The sequence below is a fragment of the Bos taurus genome, chromosome 5 (assembly GCF_002263795.3).
Source record: "Bos taurus isolate L1 Dominette 01449 registration number 42190680 breed Hereford chromosome 5, ARS-UCD2.0, whole genome shotgun sequence".
NCBI lineage: Eukaryota > Metazoa > Chordata > Mammalia > Artiodactyla > Bovidae > Bos > Bos taurus.
The window spans coordinates 107,479,799-107,500,270 of NC_037332.1; the positions used below are offsets into that span (position 1 = coordinate 107,479,799).

Sequence of the window (20,472 nt, forward strand, 5' to 3'; positions counted from 1 at the left end):
GGTTGTGGCATACAGGATCTAGTTCCCTGACCAGGGATCAAACCTGGGTCCCCCTGCTTTGGAAGCACACAGTCTTAGCCACTGGACCACCAGAGACGTCCCTCAGAGGATATTAATAGGACCTCGAAATGTCCCCTTTCCCAAACTGGTTATTATAGGCTCCTTAGGTTTGGGAGACTCATCAGACCCGTGCTCCAAGATGGAGTATTGCATGTGCCGGCCTACCCTGGAGCCGGGCTCTCTGGGCAGCTGGTGGGAGGTGAATGGAGCCAAGACAGAGGCTTGGGAACAGAATCCACCCCAGAGCCAGGAACCCCCCGACAGTGCTGTTTTTATACATTTCTATGCTTGAAACTATGGACCTGCAGCGCTGTGATCCCTGGAATAGTAAGAACGTCTTTTCTCCAGGAAGGACCCCAGCTCCCATGCCCCTTCCCACCTCCACTCCGCAGGACAGCTCCCCTTTTGCCTTCAGATCCAGGTGAAGACACTTGTTCTGCTGAGACAGCCCGCTCAGTGCTTCAAGACCCTGAATAAATGAGCCAAAATCAGGGAGGGGCTTCTTCCATCCACACAAGACATTGCTCTGAATCTGAAGGTCCAGTGGTCGCTTATGAACCTGGGCCCATGCTCAGTTGGCCCAGGAGCACCCATTGTCAGACTTAGTTTCCATCCATCATGCTCTCTGGGTTGAGGGAGGGGCAGGAGGCCTGGAAGGGCTTGGAGGAAACCAGCCGGTCCACCAGGGAGGATCTGGGCTGCTGGGCTTGGTGAGGGTACACGATTCACACTGCACGGGGGAGGGACATTCCCCAAATGCCAGGATGTCGGACAACATTGCAAAGAATGAACTTCATTTCTATTGCGGCCCTTCCTCTCCCCCCACCCTGAACTCTGGTCCCATCCTTTTCCTCTGCAGTGAGCTGTGCAAATGACGCATTGTTCTCCACAGTCTCACCCTGCTGGGCCTTCTAGGACCCTAATGGCATCATTGCCTAAACATCTTTACAGGTTGTGTAAAGCAAGGAGCACCTCGAGGGCAGATTGGCAGGGGGATCCACATACAAATTGCACCCCCTGGATTATTTTATTCTTTGATTTAGACAATTTAATTTATCCAATAAATACTTATGGAGTGCTAATCAGGTCAGGATGCTAGGATACGAGGAACACAGAGCTATACTAGGATGTGGGCAAATATAAGAACGAACGAGATTTGGGTTCTGCTTTCAGAGAACCAGCTGTCTGCTGGAGGAAATAAGATGCTTAAATAAATACAGGTTGTTGTTGTTCAGTCACTAAGTCATGTCCAACTCTTTGTGACCCCCATGGACTACAGCACACCAGGCTCCTCTGTCCTTCACTTTCTCCTAGAGTTTGCTCAGATTCATGCCCATTAAGTTGGTGATGCTGTCTAACCATCTCATCCTCTGCCACCCACTTCTCCTTTTGCCTTCAATATTTTCCAACATCGGGTTCTTTTCCAGTAAGTCGGCTCTTCACATCAGGTGGCCAAAGTATTGGTGCTTCAGCTTCAGTATCAGTCCTTCCAATGAATATTCAGGGTTGATTTCCTTTAGGATTGACTGGAGGAGGAAATGACAAACCACTCCGGTATTCTTGCCACAAGAATCTTGGCGCTTACATAGCTTCTTATACCAAGTAGTCAATCAATGAATATGAAAGAAATAGATAACCTGATAGTGAATAGCTAGAGTATGAGCCAGATTTTCATTTAACATCAGAGAACCTGTCCCCTTGAATAAGGATGGGTATTTTCTTGCCTGAAGTGCTCTCTGTTCTCAGACGTACAATCCCTCTATAACTTGGCAGCTCTGGTGAGACACCCTGAGGATACTGGAGGCTGGAGACCTGGGGTGGCTGAGTCTGTTCTCAAGACAGGACGTTGTTCCCAGTGTTAGGGTTTCTTTGGGCCTGGTGAGCATTAACCTGATGTCACTACGGCTTCCGGGCCTGTTCCCAGCGGGCCTTCATCACACAAAGTCCTAAGGCCGAGCTGGATGCTTCCGTGGTCTGGTCCGGGGGAGAGAACCAGGTGTGCAAGAAGGCAGTATGAGCTAAGGGTCAGTACAGAGCGTGTCTGGGCCCTGGCCTCCTGGACTCCTTTCCTAGTTCCGTCACCCCAGGACTAGGAACCTGTGGACAAGCCCTTCTCCGCTGCAGGCTCGGCCTGTTGGCCACAGCTTCCCAGACACTGAGTGCTCATGACATGTACAGGCTTCCTGCTCACAACAGCCAAGGTACACTGAGGGCTACAGGGCTGCATGGAGGGATGAGGCAAGGCGCCTGCCTCCGCCGGTTTCACTCTTATTGAACAGAGAAGGTGAAACCCAAGAAAATCATGGCACAGCAGTTACGAGCGTAACAGAGTCCGGCTGCCTGGTTCACGTATGGCTGTCTCATGAGCTGACACTGGGCAATCACCTAACAGTCTTACAGATCAGGAGACTAAGGTACTCAGCATCTTAGTTTCCTCATCTGTAAGACAATCACACTTAACCATATACGAGGGCTACTGCAGATCAACTAGGCCATGTGAAGTCCTTAGTACAGGGCCAGCACACATGAGAATCCCTCAATTGTTTGTTATTATTATTACCAAGTTAAATAATAACATCAGACCTGAAAACACAGGGCATGAGGAAGTTTTCCAGGCCATCCCTTTAGAGTATAAGTTTTTTTGTTTGTTTGATTTGTTTTTGTTTTGGCTACACTGCATGGCCTGTGGATCTCAGCTCCCCAACCAGGGATTGAACCTGGGCCCTCGGCAGTGAGAGGGCAGAGTCCTAACCACTGGACCACCAGGGAATTCCTCAGTGTCTAATTTTCCTGATAGAAGATGGCCCTGTCCTTTCCTTTTAGAGATTGCCCCAACACATACCCAGGGCCTGGCTGTCAAATAGGGGCTCGAAAATTGGGGGAAATGTAATGAAGCCTATTTCTAATTTTCAAACGAATGGCACAGGTAATAGGGAATTTAGGGTTATGAGACTGGTGGTGTGAGCTGGGCAGGCAGGGAGGGCTTCCTGGAGGAGGTGAGATTGACATGGACTTGACAGATGTGGGTAGGATTTGGATGGACAACACAAAGCAAGGAAGACTCCACTTATAAAAGCCCAGAGGAGAAAGGGGATTCTGGAGAGGTGGGGCAGACTTGGGGGACACGGCTGTGGCCCTCCACACACACACACACGGGGTGGCAGTGGTGAGTCCAGAGCCTGGGCTCTGACTGTGGGTCCAGGCCCAGAGGTGGAGCCAGAATCTGTGGGGCAGATTTCTGGCCCAGCAACAGGAGCCCATCAGCTGCCCAAGAGACCCTGGCCAGAGCCCTGGTCAGTCGGCAAGGCCAAGTTCTGTCTGTCTGGCTCCTCTTTCACACCAGACAGCTGGCTGCTTGGCGTGAGAAGCAGCTGTCACCAGGGCAGGGGTGCAGACCCCACATCATAGCCAGGCTTGACCTGTCCACAATTCGCTCTGACCCCGGGCTAAGCTGGTGTCCTGTTCAGGGTGGAGAAGTGACCTCAGGCCCGAGCCTCTGACTGGCCTCTGTGTCACAGCCCTTTCCCCAAGGGGCAGGTGGGGAGCGGGTTTTCCCTTTCTGCATGTGCTCTGAGCATCTCTCTGAGGGGCCTGTTTACTGACCCCTCAGAGGTTTACTGAGGTTTACTGTTTACTGAGGGGTCAGTTTACTGACGAGGAAAGAGAACACATCATCACGGTGACGCTCATGTGCTGCAGACCAGGCCTGTCCTATACACTGTCGTCATCGCAATGTCCCTATGAGGCCAGTGCTGCTGGGGAGGAGTTCACACAGCTAGGAAGCAGGTCACACAGCTGGTAAGGAAGTCACACAACTAGTGAGCAGGTACACAACTGGTAAACAGGTCACACAGCTAGTAAGCAGGTCACACAAGTAGCAAGATAGGGTTTGAACCCAGGCCGTCCGGCTCTGCTGGCCACTGTGCCACCCGGATGAAGGCAGCACAGGTCTGCACAGGGAGCAGCAGCCCGTCTCCCTGGTCCATCCACAAACAAGCTGAGACCCACTGACCGTCCAGGTGATGGAAACGAGACCCCAGTCCCTGGCGCCCTGCGGGCCCCTCGATCACCGCTCAGGGAAACTGAACCAGACCAAATCCTCCCAGGCCCCTTCCTGGAGATGGAGCACCTGCCTGTGAGGCTTTAACACCTGAAAGGAGAGTTTTGGAAGGAAAGTGACTCTCCAGTCATAATTATAACCAGACTGGCCCGCTGCCCTCCATAAGCAGGAAAGCTGGTTCTAAACATAGTGGGGCGCTGACCCTCCCCTTTGTAGGTGCCCTCACTTGGGGTGGGGGGCGGCTGTGTGCCTGGGCCTCGGGCCCTCTCGCCTGAGACCCCAGCTCAGCCTCTCCCCTCCTGGGCAGGCGGCTGCCGAGCCACCCACCCCCATGAGGGTGGGAGGAGGGGGTCGACCTCATGCCTTAGGCTCTGGACGGGTAAGAGCTGCTGCTTAAGTAGGTGCCCAGATCCAGGGTGCATCTGAAAACAGAGATGCCTTCAACCGTTGAGCGAGGAAGGAGTTAAGCCTGGGATCTGGAGGAGGAGGGGAGGCAAATGTGGGTCTGGTGGGGAGGAACCATAGCTCCTGTCCCAGGCTTGGGGCCCGGGGCTTTCAGCTCTGTTTCTTTTTTTTTTTTTTTCAGCTCTGTTTCTATTTCTAACCCAGCGCCAGGCCCTTGAGCACCGCTTGCTGTACTCAGCCTAGCAATTTGGCGACGGTCACAGGTATCTATATAACAGAACAGGATGCTCTCAGGACAGAAGTTCTGGAAGAAACCCCAAACGGAAGGCCGGCCCCCACGCCCCCGCTGGGCAGTCTCTAATGACCCCCGGGGAATGTTCTGGACATGCGTGGGCATCTGCAAATTTACTCACCTGACAGTCGCCTCTGCCTCCTGACCCCGGGAGCAGAAGTGGGAAATATAGACTCCTCATGTTGTGTGTGATGCTTTTTAATCATTCTGATTCCATCTTCAGTTAAGGGGGAAAGGTGGTGAAAAAAATAACACCAAAGCACAAAGGTTTCTAGGACATTTTGACTGAAACTCCTGGAAGGCTGGAATTCAGTATGAATAGGGTAGAACCCCAGATTTCTGCAATACTCCTTAGGGGACTGAGCTTACTCTATGCCCTTTAAAATTAGAGGAGATTTTTCACCACTTCAGAATTATAGCAGAAAGGCTTGCAGATTTGAAGATAACATAACTGCATTGTGAAGAAGCCCAAAATATTTGGTAAGGATGCTCAAGTTAGGGGAGTTCAGCTGAAATAGCAATTTGTGGGTGAAATATTAGCCAGGAAATTGGCTGCAGAATCACCCACTGATTGAAGGAAGATTGGGGGTGGATGAAGTTTGTACCAGGCTCAGGACATGGAAAAGGATTCAGTAAAGCTAGGAGTTGAGTGTGCTCAGGGTTTAAAGTCCTAACCAGCCCCAGGGTGTCTGAAGCATGACCAGTAAGTAGAGTCAGAGATTCCATTCAGCAGAAGCAGACAGGAAAACAAATCTCTTTTCTTTGTTTGTCCTGGTTGAAAACCAAACACGGTAGCCATGTAAAGAGATGCCAGAGCCGGGAGTGTCCAGGCAGGGAGGGGAGGGTAAAAACGCAGCCAGCCTCTGACCACGGGGGATGCCAGCCTAATGGCCCTCCCCATGCCATCATCCGGCTCTGCGCTCTGGAATGGTCACCAGTGTCCCTGTATCTCCCTGATTCTAGCCCACAGGACACTTCCTGCTTAGCCTATCTTCCTGTGATCCCCCAGAATGTCATCTGGCAAGACTCAGCCTCCCTGTCTGGGACTGAGCGGCTTGAACCCCTAGAGTGTGTCCCAGGTAGTTCTCAGCTGTTGTGGGAAAGCATTGGATGAAGAGGAAGCTCCAGGTCCCGTTGAGGCTCAGGGTCTCGGGAAGGGAGCTGGGAGGAGGTGGGGGGAGGGACAAGTGGGGAGAAGGTTCTCAAGGTCAGCTGTAGGGTCCCCCAGTTTTCACCTTCTCGACACAGACAAGTTTCAGCTGACCCACTAATAGCTTTAGAAAACTTGACCTTTTATAGAAACGAAGAAACTTTGTTGTTTCTTCTTTGCTTCAGTCTGTAAAATTACAGCCCTGCCCGTAGCTTGGAAGTGCTGGGAGCACGGCACTGCGATGAGGCGATCTGGGAGCGTGCCAGCAGAACTGACGGTGGAAATTTTATGCCATTAACACAAAAGACTAGTGGGCTGGGTTGAATGTGGGCAAGGCGTCATAGGATCTTAGGTCCAGCGCGTTTCCTAACAGCAGATTTCAATAAGTGGGACTGTGTATACACCTCAGCCTGGAGTCGGACTTGGGGCAGAGATGGACTGCGTTTCTTTCCAAAGAAGCCCTATGAGAAATAAATCAGTTCCTCTTCTCCAGTAATCTCCTCCACATCCCCTTCTGGACCAACCTACCTATAAGGGGCCCCACACTCCTATTCAAAAAATTAGTCACACCTTTTAAGAACTTTTAAGGGTGACCTGCTGTCTACATAAATCAAGTGCACATTCCTTTGTCTGGTTATTTAAAGTCCTACATAACTTAGCGTACCGCACCCCCTAGCCACCCACTCGAGTTCTCTCCTACACACCTGCCCATCTAGTCCAGCTGCCCTTCTCACGTCTCCAGAGGGCTCACTCCTTCCTGCCTTTGCAATACCCAGTATCCTTCACTTTCAACTTCGAATCTTTTTTTTTCAAATAACTTTTTATTTGTATACGGCTTTAAAGGCTACTTTCCATTTACACTGATTACAAAGTGTTGGCTATATTCCCCACGTTGTACAATACACCCTCGAACCTCCTGCACACCCAGTCGCTTGTGCCGACCACTCCCCCAGCCTATGTTGTCCCTCCTCCACGCTGGTAACCATTAGGTTTTTCTCTGTATCTGTGAGTCTGCTTCTTTGGTTATACTGACCACTTTTCAACTCCCAATTTTTTTTAATTTTACTTATTCATTTATTTCTGGCTGTGCTAGGTCTTTGTTGCTGTGAGCGCTCTTCTCCAGTTGCAGGGAGTCGGGGCTGGTCTCTAGCTGCAGTGCATGGGCTTCCCACTGCCGTGGCTTCTCTTGTTGAGGAGCTCGGGCTCCAGGGCACACGGGCTTCAGGACTTGCAGCTCCTGGGCTCTAGAGCACAGGCTCAATAGTTGTGACACACAGGCTTTGTTGCTTCGTGGCATCCTCCCAACCCAGGGACTGAACCCATGTCTCCTGCATTGGCAGGCACATTCTTTACCACTGAGCCACCAGGGAAGCCCTTTACCCTGAATCTTAATTTACTTTTCCCCTCTACCAATCCCCTGAAGACCCCACCTTTGGAGATTTTCCCAACTATTTCCATTTTAATCTCTCCCATCTCCAAGTACTCTTCAAGACACACACACACACACACACACAGTGCGTCTCCAACTGCACTGTATGCTACCGCGAGTATGGGTTTAATGTTACAGCGCTCCACACAAAGTAAATAACTGCTGGTTCGTTGTCATCCTCCTACTTCTGTGAGTTAAAGGCTAAACACACATACAACACCAGTCTCGTCCCCGTTGTGTGGAATTTCAAAACAACATAACTCGAAGCATATTTGGGTCCTCTAAGTTTGGTAACAGGGAAAAAAAATGTAGAGAATGTTTGTGCCCAAGATAGTAAGTGGATGGATTCAGATAGAATAAACAGCTTGCTCAACACTGACAATTTGGATGCTTATCGGAAAATTGGGCACCTTGAGAATGTTGTACTCATGCTGGCATTCAAATCCAGGGCCCCCTAACATTAAATTCCTTTGAGGTTAAGACTGTTCCTCCTCATTCTCCTCTTTGAGGGAGTGGATACAAGTATTAGGAGGAGATTGGAAGAAACTATATATGTCTTAAAATGGAACAGAGCAAGCATATAGACCAATGGAGTAGAGAGTCAGAAATAATTTATTTTTGACAAAGGTGCTGAGACCATTCAATGGGGAGAGGGCAGTATTTTCAGCAAACTGGAAAAAGTGGATATGCTTATATGTAAAAGAATGAAACTGGACACTTTCCTTATACCACACACAAAAATTAACTCTGAATGGATCAAAGACCTAAACTTAAGAGCTAAAACTATAGAACTCTTAGAAGAAAACACAGAAGGAAATCTTTGTGACATTGGATGTGGCAATACTTTCCAAGATATGATACCAAAAACACAAACAAATAGGTAATAAAGAAAATAGATAATTTCAACTCCATCAAAATTAAGAACTTTTATGCACTAAAGGACAAACAAAAACAAACAACCTGATTCAAAACTGGACAAATGACTTGAATAGGCATTTCTCCAAAAAAGATACACAAATGGTCAATAAGCACATAAAAAGACATTCAAAATTATTAGGCATTAGGGAACTGCAGATCAAAATGGCAAAAAGATACCACCTCTTACCCAGTAGGATGACTATTATAAAAAATAAATACAAAAAAAGAGCAAGGATGTGGCTGCTGCTGCTGCTGCTAAGTCGCTTCAGTCATGTCTGACTCTGTGTGACCCCATAGACGGAAGCCCGCCAGGCTCCCCTGTCCCTGGGATTCTCCAGGCAAGAGTACTGGAGTGGGTTGCCATTGCCTTCTCCGGCAAGGATGTGGAGAAATCATGAAATCTCAAGCCTCAGGAGAATCACAAGCTGGTGAGAATATAAAATGATGCAGTTGCTGTGGGTAACAGTCAGGCAGTCCCTCCAGAAGAGAAACAGAGCCACATACAATCCAGCAATTCCTCTCCCAGGTGGAATTTCAATCCTAACCCCAAAGGATTCAAAGCAGGGACTCAACAGATACTTGTGTCCCAGTGATCATAGCCACAGTGTTCATAACAGCCAGAAGTTGGAGGCTACCCAAGGTGTCTGTCAACAGATGAATGGACAAACAAAACGTGGTCCAGACATACAATGGAATATTACTCAGCCTTAAAAAGGAAGGGAATTCTGACTCATGCTGCAACATTGAAAACATTATGCTAAGTGAAATGTCAGTCACAAAAGGACAAATATTGTATGATTCTACTTATGTGAGGGACCCTAGGAAAGGTAAAGTCACAGAGACAGAAAGTAGAATGACAGTTGCCAGGAGCTGGGAGTTAGTGTTGAATGGGTATGGAATTTCTGTTTGAGATGATGAAAGCATTCTGGAAACACAGTGGTGATGGCTGTGCCCTGTTATGAATGTATTTAATGCCACTGAATTGACACATCAGCATGGTTAAAATGGTAAATTTTGTGGTACAGATGTTTAAACCACCACTATTTTAAGAAAAAGAATATAAATTCTATCATGAGGAAACCATCAGACAAATCCAAACCGTGGGTCATTCACCAGAGTGACTGACCTATACTCTTCAAAAATGTCAAGATGATGAAAGGGAAACAAAAGGGAATTGGGTCCTGTTACAGATGGGAGGAGTTGTAAGAGACAGGACACCCAAATGCAATGACTAATCCTTCATTTTATATATATATATATATATATATATATATATATATATATATATATATTTTTTTTTATATGTGGCTGCGCCTGATCTTTGTTGCAGCATGTGGGATCTATTAATAAGTTACCTGACCAGAGATCCAACCTAGGCCAGCTACATTGGGAGCCCAGAGTTGGAGCCACTGGACTACCAGGGAAGTCCTTCCTTGATTACATTTTAATTTACAAATAGAGGTCATTGTGTGGACAATTAGGAAAGATGAATATGAGCTTTATATCAATGTTGAATTTCTTTAGAAGGAACGTGACACCGGGGCTGTGTAGGAGAATATTTATGAAAGCTGATCTACATCAAGTGTTTAGGGATGGTATCTGCAGCTTACTTCCAACTGAGGGAGGAAATGTATATCTACGGAAGGAGATAAAGTACTTATGACAGCGTTGATGAATGTAGGTGAAGAGTTTAATGATATTATTGTACAAGTCTTTCCACTTTCCTGTACTGGAAAATTAAAAGTTAGAGGAAAAAGTGGGACAGTCATTCAGATGAGGGGGAAACGCTGATTCTCTGTGACCCCGAGAACAGAATGTGGATCTGTTTGCCACATCGGGCCATCCTGTCTTACTGACCTCACTCCCTGGAGGAACTGCCGTGGACTCTTTCTTTTTAATATTCATCTATTTATTTGGCTGTGCCACATCTTCGTTGTAGCATGCAGATCTGGTTCCCTGCCCAGGGATCAAACCCCAGCCTCCTGCATTAGGAGCTCGGAGTCTTAGCCACAGGACCACCAGGGAAGTCCCAGGATGTGGATTCTTTAGGAAGTGAGAATAGAGCTCCCGTCAAAAGCAACTGGCTAGAGGCCCTCCACTCCACCAGGGTGGCTTCTCTGCTCCCCTCAGCAGTCTGTCCACGCCACCCACTTTGATCGCTTGTGGATCTACTGTGTTGTGCTTCTCTGCACATTGAAGTTTTAAGCCCTTATGGCATGACCACCTCTCTCTTTTCCTATAACCCTCCCTCCCCCAACACCCCAAACCCCAGGCTCTGTACAGACCTAAATCCATAGTAAGTGCCTAATAAATATTTCTCTGTTCATAGACTATTGACTTTGTCAACACAGAGGCATGTGTGGAAGCGTAAGTGGTCAAGGCTGAGGTTAAAAGATTTACCGCCACTAAGGTATTAAAAGGCCGCTGGGTAGGGCCTTGCAGAAGGAATGTCAAGTGTAGGCTTTAACACCCCCTAATTCTCTGAGGCAGCCAAGTGTGACTGATTTAGGTAGTGACTTGAGCTCAGGGGTGGGGTAAAAGAAATACAACCTTGGCAAAAGCTTCCGAGTACCTACACACAGAATATCCCCAGCCCGGCCTATGGGGCAGCTATTCTCACGACCCTGGAAGCAAGGCCAGACAGAGGACAGAGGGCCTCTCGTTCTGGCTCCTGGAGCAGACTTGCTGTGCCTGGAGGGGTCTGCACCCCCTGGGATTCAAGCAGAGCAGCACGGGCCCCCAGCAGAAGGTGGAGGGGAGGACAGCCCCCGGAAGCACATCGGCAGCAAAGGGCTGCCCACGCCTGCGAGCTGCAGGAGCCACCAGGCCTGCTGCATTCCACCTCCAGCTGGGACACCAGTGCTGCTGTGTTGCAGCTTGTAAGGGAGTGCAGGCGTGTCCTTCCTGCCCTGAGTAATCTTTCAGTGAGGCTGGAAGAACTAATGGGTAAATTTCCTCTCTGTCCCTCCCAGCCAAGGCTTCCAGGAGGCAGGCCCTCAGCTGCATCATTACAATCTATTGTTATTCCTATTAAATCACTAGCATGGACACTTAAATTTTAAATTCAGTTGAATATTTTATCACATGCCTTCTTGTATTGGTCTCTGATTATTTCACCCAAGTCCTGGGTTCCCCCAAAAATCACAAGCTTCTTGGGGAACATGCTCTGTGTGACTTTGCCACCTATGCTTCCTCTCACATCCCGTATGGACACAGTAAATATTAGGTGCCCAATAAATATATGAGAATGGATAAATAATCTATTGTATATCCATACTGTGTAATACTGTGCAGCACTTAAAAAGAATGAGATAAAAAAAAATGAGATAGTCATACACATTCTGATATGGAAAGATTTCCAATTCATATTATTATGTCAGAAGTAAAAAGAAAAGCAATCAGGCATTTTATGAAACCCTTTATGGGGGCTCCCCTGGTGGTTGGTCCAGTGGTTGAGAATCTGCCTTGCAGTACAGGGGACATGGGTTCAATCCCTGATCCGGGAGGATCCCACATGCTGAGGGGCAACTAAACCTCTTCATCACCATGACCAAGCCTAAGCACTTGCAACTGCTGAAGCCTGTGTGTTCTAGAGCCTGTGCTCTGCAACAGGAGAAGCCACCGTAAGGAGAAGCCCCTGCCCCACAACTAGAGTAGCCCCCCGCTTGCCACAACTAGAGAGAAGCCTTTGCACAACCACGAAGACCCAGTGCAGCCAAAAATAAAAATAAATTAAAAAGAAAAAAGAAACACTTTATATATTATAGAAAGGACTAACAGAAGAAACAAGGGCTGGTCCAAATATCTGTTTATTTCCTTTCTCACATACACCCCCAGTCACAGACATTGTTGTAACTAGTTTAGAACGCAGTTATTTCCTGGATTTTCCTTTTCAAAAGAAATGGTTGTTAAAGAAATGATATGTGTAAGGTCGTTAGTGGAGGACTTGTCACAATAATGGTCACACTCATAGAGCACTTACATGGGGCAGGCATTTCTTAGTGCTTCACCAGAATTCATTCATTTCACCCCCATAACAATCCTATAAGAAACTGAGGCACAGAGAGGTTAAATAGTTTGCCTTAGGTTAGACAGCACAGCAAGGAAATGGAAGACCCAGGATTCAAGTCCAAGCCATCCAGAGCCAGAGCCTGCTTTCTTGACCACTGTGCTGAACGTGTTAAAACATGTGCCCCTTCCGCACCCTTTCCCTTCCTTCTCCTTCGTACGCTCAGTGATGGCACTCAGAACACTGTGTGACAATTAACTGCAAAGAAGAATCCTGTTTCCCACCCTAACCTGTGGCTTCATCTGTGGATTTGAAGGTGTGAGGTTCCTATAAGGGGTTCCTGGTACCTTCTGGAAATTGTTTGTGGGTGGTTACTGAGAGAGCATGACCATCTACCACAACTGTGTTTGTTGTTTAGTTGCTAAGTCGCGTCCGACTCTTTGTGACCCCATGGATCCCACCAGGCTCCTCTATCCATGGGATTTCCCAGGCAAGAATACTGGAGTGGGTTGCTGTTTCCTTCTCCAGGGGATATTCCCGACCCAGGAAACAAACCCGTGTCTCTTACGTCTCCAACGTTGGCAGGCGGATTCATCACTAGTGCTATCTGGGAAGCATGATTGTGTTTGCGTGTGTGGTGTACACAGATTTTCTAGCAAGTGCCTCCTGAGGACAACTTTAGCCCCAACAGTGGATTCTCAAGGGGCTTCCCTGGTGGCTCAAACAGTAAAGAATCTGCCTGCAATGAAGAGACCCAGGGTTCTATGAAGTAGAATTTTGGCTTAGCAGGCAAGGCTGATGATTACGGGCATAATGAACCCTACCCGATGGAAGGGGAGGGTAGACTGGACAACTTTTTGAGGAGGGTAGATAGGTAGGTGGATGGTTCTGGGCTCCTCCAAGCCCCAACACATGACAACCAACACCCCCTGCAAGTGAATCAGGGGGCTTTGCACCAGGCCCAGGCCCCCGGGAGACTGCATTTTGTGCTGTTTCACATTAAACTCACATGCCTCAAATTTGCCAGATCTATCATCACAACAACACGTAGCCCCAGCTCACACATGGAATGTTTGCTCTCTGGCAGCCAAATGCATTGGAACAGGCAGGGGTGATCTCATAAGGCAGGGAAGCTGAGCAGTCAGTCAGATGATTCACACATTATTGAGATGGAGGAGGCGAGCATCATTTAATGAAAGTATCTGGGTGCTGCAGAATCAGGAGTCTCCAGATGTGTGGCAGCTTAGGAACCATCTTATCTAAAGTCCTTTTACAAACGTGGAAACTGAAGCTTTACAAAAGGGTAGGGATTAGCTTCCCACCTGAGAAAAGTTAGTTTTTTGTTTTTTTTTTTTAATACAATACTGGAGCCCCAGCACTATGGGCTCAGACCTCCCCCTCTCTGGCTCCAGGGCCTTCAACTACAGCCATCAATTCACCTCAGGTGCCTGGTAACTTTTTTGTTCCTCCTTGTCTTTTAACGGTATTTTTACCTGTTGAATACCCTGTTCATATCATTTTACTTCCATGTAGAAGGAGAATCACCCCCCGCCCCACCCTCTCTGTAGCTCTGAAGTTGCTGATGCCCCCACCCATCCCTGCTGGATGGAGGGCTGGAGCTTGGACAAGAGATAAGAAGGGATATGCATAAGTTGTTTGCATCCCCTTTGTCTAGCTTCTCTCTTACGTATTTATGTTTACAAGGTGGAATTACTTGGCGATTTGCTTGTACTATTTTTAAATAGTAAAGACCAGCCATGGCCTTACAGATGTCCCATCAAAACACAAAAACCCTGTCTTCCAGGTGTACAATGTATCTGACTTTTAAAGCTGCCACTTTCTCACACTATTCTGCCCTACCCCTGGGAAGAGGTTTCTCCAGGGGAATGTGAGATGTGTCTACTACAAGGGGACAAGTAGGAGAGGACCTAGGACCCGGCTGTCTTTCTCAGGCACTCTTGAGCACTGGAAGCAGATTGTGCCCAAGCCTCGCGTTCTCCTTCTCTGGGTTTCCGACCTTTATGCCTGATTTGCAGATGAGCTTCAGTGGCAGAGGCCTTAGACACATGCGGGGCCTTACCTTTCTCTGCTGGGTCAGGGGGCAGGAAGGGGCATGAGGATGCGGGGAGGAACGTGCCTTAAACCAGGATGCTCCTCACAGAAGCCAGGAAAGAATTCCAGATCACTCGTTTTGATTAGATCCCTGCGCTGAAGAAAACAGGCTCCAGGGGAAATCTTTTCCAACAATTCCTTAGAGCTAGTTTATTTCCTAGCCTGCTCACCCCACCCCACCCCTGCAAATGTCTCTGAAGACAGTGTGACTCAAGGGTAGAATCTGGCAGACCACAACCGTTCTTCAGCAGGGTCCTGGCTTGGCCTTACCCAGAGGGAGAGCAGTGCAGGGGAAAAATGCACAGTGCTGCAGCCAGCCAGCCAAGGAGGTGAACCCCAGCTGAACCACTTCCGAGCTGTGACATTCAGCAAATTAAGTTCTCTGAACTGCATGTTTTCTCACCTGTAATAGGGGGAGGGGGAATGGGTAAGGATATCCGCACCGTTGCCCTAAAAAATCAGGCCAAAACAAAAACAAAAAAAAAGACGCAAACAAGACGCAAATGGTCTGTTTGACATAAAGCAAGTTCTCTGAAAGCGGCGTCTGTGGTCACTGGTGAGCTAAGGGAAGCGCAGGGAAACTCAGCAGGAAGCCCAGGCCGCGGGGCGGAGAAGGAACCGAAATAGCCCCGGCGGTTCCACGGTCAGCGCGTCCGCCCGCCCCAAGTGAAGGGGTCCTCTACCATCAGGCTGGAGCCGCCGAGTGGGGAGGGGGTGTTTTGCTCCAGAAAAGGGTGAGGATTGGCCTCGGCCTTCAGCAGGGGAAGGAAGCGATAAAGCCACGTAACAAAAGCTCAAGGCCAAACCCACCGCCCGCCCAGCGCCGCATCGCGGCTTCCTCCCGAAGCCGCACCAAGTCAGCTGACCTCGCGGTTGTGCTGCTGGGCCCGCAGAGTGGTCCTGTGGAATCCTCTCAGCCAATCGGCGGCGGCCCGGCCCCTTGCAGCCAATCGGCGACGTCCCGGCCTCCTCTCAGCTAATCGGCGGCGGCCCTGCCTCCTCTCAGCCAATCGGCGGCGGCTCTACTCCTCTCAGCCAATCTGGCCCTGCGCGCTGGCCTCTCGTGGCGCGTGGGGCGGGAAAGGCCCTCTGTAGTGCACTGCGTGTAAAGCAAGTGGTGTAACGAATATTCCTCTTTTCACGGGGCCTCTGCGAGCGTCCGCACTGGGCCGTGTCTGCTCTGGAGCCCTCAGAGCATCCGTCAGGGACTGTCAGGCACGGGAAACAGCGCCCATTCTCCTCTCTCCAGAACCAGCCAGTTACCCGAGACCCTCGCTGGCCCCCGCTGACCACCCCGCATCTTGCTTGCTGACTGGCTGTTGCAGCCTCTCAGCCCCGCAGTCTGGACTGGGGCAGGGGTGGGATGGTCTTTGCAAGTACACGTCGGAAGAAATGTACTTGCAAAGAAATTTACATCCAGCCCGCGCGGGCCCAGATGCTGCTACTCAAGAGCCGAACTCTGCTACTTAAGACAGAACTTGCCTCTGTCTTGCTGTGTGGCCTGGGAGGGGACCTCCCACTTTATCCCTACAGGTATCCTGTAGGGGCGGATCATTGTTTTCATCCTGCAGTTGAGGAACCCCAGGTGCCCAGAACAACAGTTCTGCTTCTACTGAGGGTTGGTTTGCAAAGAAGCCAGAATTAATTATAAGTAACTGGGCTTCATACTGGCACACTACGTACAGGGTTCAGACTCAAGCCCTCAGGGCTCCCTTGTTTGCGTGGGGGAGGAAACTGCAAAGCCAGTGGATCTAGATCCACAATATGTCTTACCCGCTTCTGAGGTGGAGCAGTGGTAAAGAATCCACCTGCCAAGCGGGAGATGCGTCTTTGATTTCTGGGTTGGGAAGATCCCCTGGAGAAGGAAATGACAACGCACTCCAGTATTCTTGCTTGGGAAGTCCAATGGACAGAGGAATCTGACGGGCTACAGTCCATGGGGTTGGAAAAGAGCTGGACATGACTGAGCGCGTGTGCACGTACACACACACACACACACACACACACACACACGATGGGGCTTTGCTCCTTGGAGCAAAGTTAAGAGTCTTTAAAGCCCCTCTCACACTGTGGGAGCAGTCAGTCCACTGTTTAAGTGCTGACCACATTGCCACTTTGGGGGAGAATCCTGGGTTACTAGCTCATCTTTCAGCTCTTAGATTAAATAGAACTTTCCTTGCCTCTCCCCCCAACCCCCACTGGCCCGCGCCTGGATCAGCTGCCTCCTCGAGCACCTTGGCAACCCTTTTCACCCCGGCTGCTGCCCTGCTGCAGCTGCCTCTATCCTTGGGTCTCCTGCAGATGGAGGGAAGCTGCCTGAGAGCAGGAAGCACCTCTTGATGGCAGCCTCTGCGTTCACCTGGGATGAGCCAGGGAGGCCAGTGTTCCCCAGGAACTCCATTTGAGAACCACTGAACTAGAGTTTGGGAGTTAAAAATAAGTCAAACAGGGAAACTGGAGACAACCGTAAAAGCTTGACCTTTAGTAGTCATGATGATAGTGATCAACACAGTTGTCACTGAGTTTTTATCATGTAACAGGCGTTGTGGTCAGTGCTTTAGCGCAGGGCTCCACAAACTGAAATGGCATTTGAATCTCGGGGATCTTGTTGAGATTTCTAACATGCTTCCAGGTGATGGTTCATGAATCTCATTTTATGTATGAACTTGTCCTCTTAAAAGCCCCACGAAGTGGTTGTCACTATAATTCCTGTTTTACACACAAGGAAACTGAGAGGTTAAGTATCTGTGAACTTGGGTCAAAATAAATAAACTACAGAGCAGTGTGGGAGGGGACAATGGTGTGAGCATTTACATTTATAGAAGGAAAAACAAAAGCAGAGGAAACAGTCTTTACAAAGGCCTGGTGGGGGGTGGCCCCAGCGCTGCACAGACGGCTCCTTCAGCCCTTAGGCACCATGTGCACAATACTAGCCTGCCAGTGTAGGAGCCAAAGGAGATGAGGGTTCGATCTCTGGGTCAGGAAGATCCCCTCGAGAAGGGAATGGCAACCCACTCCAGCATTCTTGCCTGGAGAAGCCCATGGACAGAGGAGCCTGGCGGGTTACAGTCCTTGGAGTCACAGAGTCAGAGGTGACCGGCATGTGCATGTAGTACTTATGCACTTTCCAAATACCCCAAATATCTGAGGCCTGAAAAAATGTATTAGCACCTGTGTATGAAAACTGAGTATTTAAATTGATTTTTCAAGGTTCAAATGATTAAAAAGCCTTTCAAAAAATTTTTTTACATGAAAGCATTTGTATTTAGTGAATGGAGCCTGGTGGGCTGCCATCTATGGTGTCACACAGAGTCAGATACGACTGAAGCGACTTAGCAGCAGCAGCAGCAGCAAAGATATATTTTGGGAGAAGGCGATGGCACCCCACTCTAGTACACTGGCCTGGACAATCCCATGGACAGAGGAGCCTGGTAGGCTGCAGTCCATGAGGTCACTAAGAATCGGACACGACTGAGCGACTTCACTTTCACTTTTCAGTTTCATGCATTGGAGAAGGCAATGGCACCCCACTCCAGTGTTCTTGCCTGGAGAATCCCAGGGACGGGGGAGCCTCATGGGCTGCCATCTATGGGGTCTCAAAGAGTCGGGGACACAACTGTAGCAGCATGGGTATATTTTGGTACATTTGATAAAAAACAGGATAGGGCTGCCTCCCCCTGGCCTAGGACCTACTGAGGATAGATTGGGCCCTGGCCGCACTGGGTCTGGATGAGATCCTGAGGGCAGCCGGGAACCACGGCTAGAAGCAGGACAGTGTTCTCTGTGGCTGCAGTGAGAAGAAAGGGCTGGAGGGAGGCCAGGCTGGAGGCCCGGCGGCTTGAGAGCAGATAGCCGCTTACAGCCTCCAGAAGGCAAGAGGATAAAGCCACAGCATTATACAAGCCAATTAGTCTTTGATTCCTCCAGCCCCAATCTGACTCAGCATTCTAAATTTACTTAAGATTTGGGGACATGGGTTTTGCCAAACCCTTTCTCATTAAGGCCAGTGATATTCTGGTGGGGGTTGGGGTGGGATTTGAGAGCACATGTCTGGAGCAGACAGTCAGGAACGTGAACCTCAGCTCTGCTCCTGGCTGTGTGACTTTGCATAAATGATTTAACTTCTTTGAGCCTCAGATTCCTTGCTGGGTCGCTGTTATCCTGAGGGTGCAGTTATTCTGAGACCTAGTCGAGTTTTCTTTAGGAAGGAACTGAGGGTGGGCTACATAATTTCTCTTTTCATCGTCGTCTGAAGTAGAAATTATTATCCCTGTTTTGCAGATAAGGAAACGGGCTCAGAGGTGAGATACCTCAGGTCAATGCCCTCGGGGCAGTGTGTTGGAGAACCTGCAGGAGCTGGCTGTTCTGTGCGATTTCCCTTGAGTCTGTGCACTCCCTCGATTGCCCCGGCCACTCCTTCGGGCCCCATATCTCTTCCCCTTAGTCAGGCTGTGACTCGGGCCTGATGGCCAGCAGCCACAGATGAGCACTGTCCTTGGGAGCCACCAGCCTCCATCCTCCTTCTTACCAGCCTTGTCCAACCTCCCTACCACCTTACAGGTCTAGTATTCATTGCTCAGTCGTGTCCAACTCTTTTGTGACCCCATGCACTGTAGCCCTCCAGGCTCCTCTATCCACGGTGTTTCCCAGGTAAGAATACTGGAGTGGACTGCCATTCCCTTCTCCAGGGGATCTTCCCGACCCAGGGATCGAACCCACGTCTCCCACATTGCAGGCAGATTCGTTACCATCTGAGCCACCAGGGAAGCCCACTTACAGCGTCTGGATTTCCCTTATTAGAGAACTCGTCTTTTTGAGACTCAGACAGCCCTGCCCTGGACTGGGATGCTGTCCAGGGTCCCTCCCTATAAAGGGAGTAGATAAGTAGGTCACATTGGGGTGGCGGGGGAGGGTGCTGACTCCTTACAGGAGGAGGAAAAATACTGCAGGTCCCTCCTGTGGAGGATGGAAAAGGCGGCAACAGGGCTCCCCTCTGCCCTGTCTCTCCATCCCTCGGCCTCTCTTTTCCTCTGTCCCTCACAAGGATGGTCTCCTGTAGGCTGCTATTACTGTGAAATGCCTGTGGGGACAGCACAGGCAATCCTGGACTCCTGGGGTCTGGGGACACCAGTGGACACTGTATTAAACTGAAGCTTGTCCACCCTCTGCTCTCCTTCCCCACCCCACCCCCGCCTCCTCTTCAAGCTGTGTCCCCTAACTGTCAGATTCTGGGGAGGAGAAAGCTCAGCTTTCACAGAGTCCAAAGCTTCTGTTCCTTGAGCCCCATAGCCCCTGGAGGCCCATGGGACTGGGAGGGCACTGGCTGTCTGGCCAGTGATTGCCTGGAGCTGCTGCCAGAATCCGGTTCACAGAGACTGTTGTGGCAACAGAGCGATCATGGGTTTAGCAAGATCTCTGTTCCCCACTCCCAGCCCTCACCCTGTTGAAAACCGTTCACAGCAAGGGGTGTGGATGAGCATTCAATTGTGTGGATTTCTGTGAAAACCAGAGAGGCAGAGACAGGGCGTGACCCGAAGGTCCAGCGCTGCCAGCCCCGCCCTGCCCTGGCACCCCTAGGGACTGAGCCCTGTCTGAATCATAACACGGGGCGGCCACATTTCTAGGAAACTGCAGCTGAAGGAGAAAGTTCCCAGTTGTGTGAATGAGACTAGCTAGTTGTGTGCAGAGGAGGACTGAGAACCTGCGTCCGGGCAGTCTTCGGGTCCCTGGACTTGGTGCCCAGGCAAGCACGCAGAACAAAGACCGAAGCCTGACCCTGCACCTGGGGCGGGGAACTCCCCTGGTTCCTGGATGGGGCTGTGGAAACAGGGAGTTCACCTCGGCCAGGCCCACGGGTTTTCCATTTTCCTGGCGTGGGGCCTGGCGAGCGCCCAGCTCTGAGGCTGGCTGTCCGGGACACTGCAGCCCTTCTGCAGAGACACTCCACGTTGCATGACCTCATCTGGCTGCCCTTCCTCCTCCTGTCCCCAAGACCCTGGGCTTTTTTTTCCCCACCCCAAGAGAAAGCATGAGCCCC

General features: G+C 49.8%; 1 protein-coding gene, 1 long non-coding RNA gene and 1 other non-coding gene across 6 annotated transcripts in view; 1 reads left to right on the plus strand and 2 right to left on the minus strand.

The window, feature by feature from the left end:
* LOC104972574 (uncharacterized) overlaps positions 1 to 5,004 on the plus strand; it is a 37,057-nt gene extending 32,053 nt beyond the window's left edge. For both annotated transcript variants that reach the window (XR_003034861.2, XR_009494650.1), the window contains exon 3: positions 4,707 to 5,004. This is a non-coding gene — a long non-coding RNA (uncharacterized lncRNA). The remainder of the gene's footprint in view (positions 1 to 4,706) is intronic.
* Positions 1 to 20,472, minus strand: part of NINJ2 (ninjurin 2) — a 72,355-nt gene that overhangs the window by 43,311 nt on the left and 8,572 nt on the right. The window lies entirely within an intron of this gene.
* TRNAE-CUC (transfer RNA glutamic acid (anticodon CUC)) lies at positions 2,757 to 2,829 on the minus strand. Its single transcript has one exon. It is a non-coding gene; the product is annotated as a tRNA-Glu (tRNA).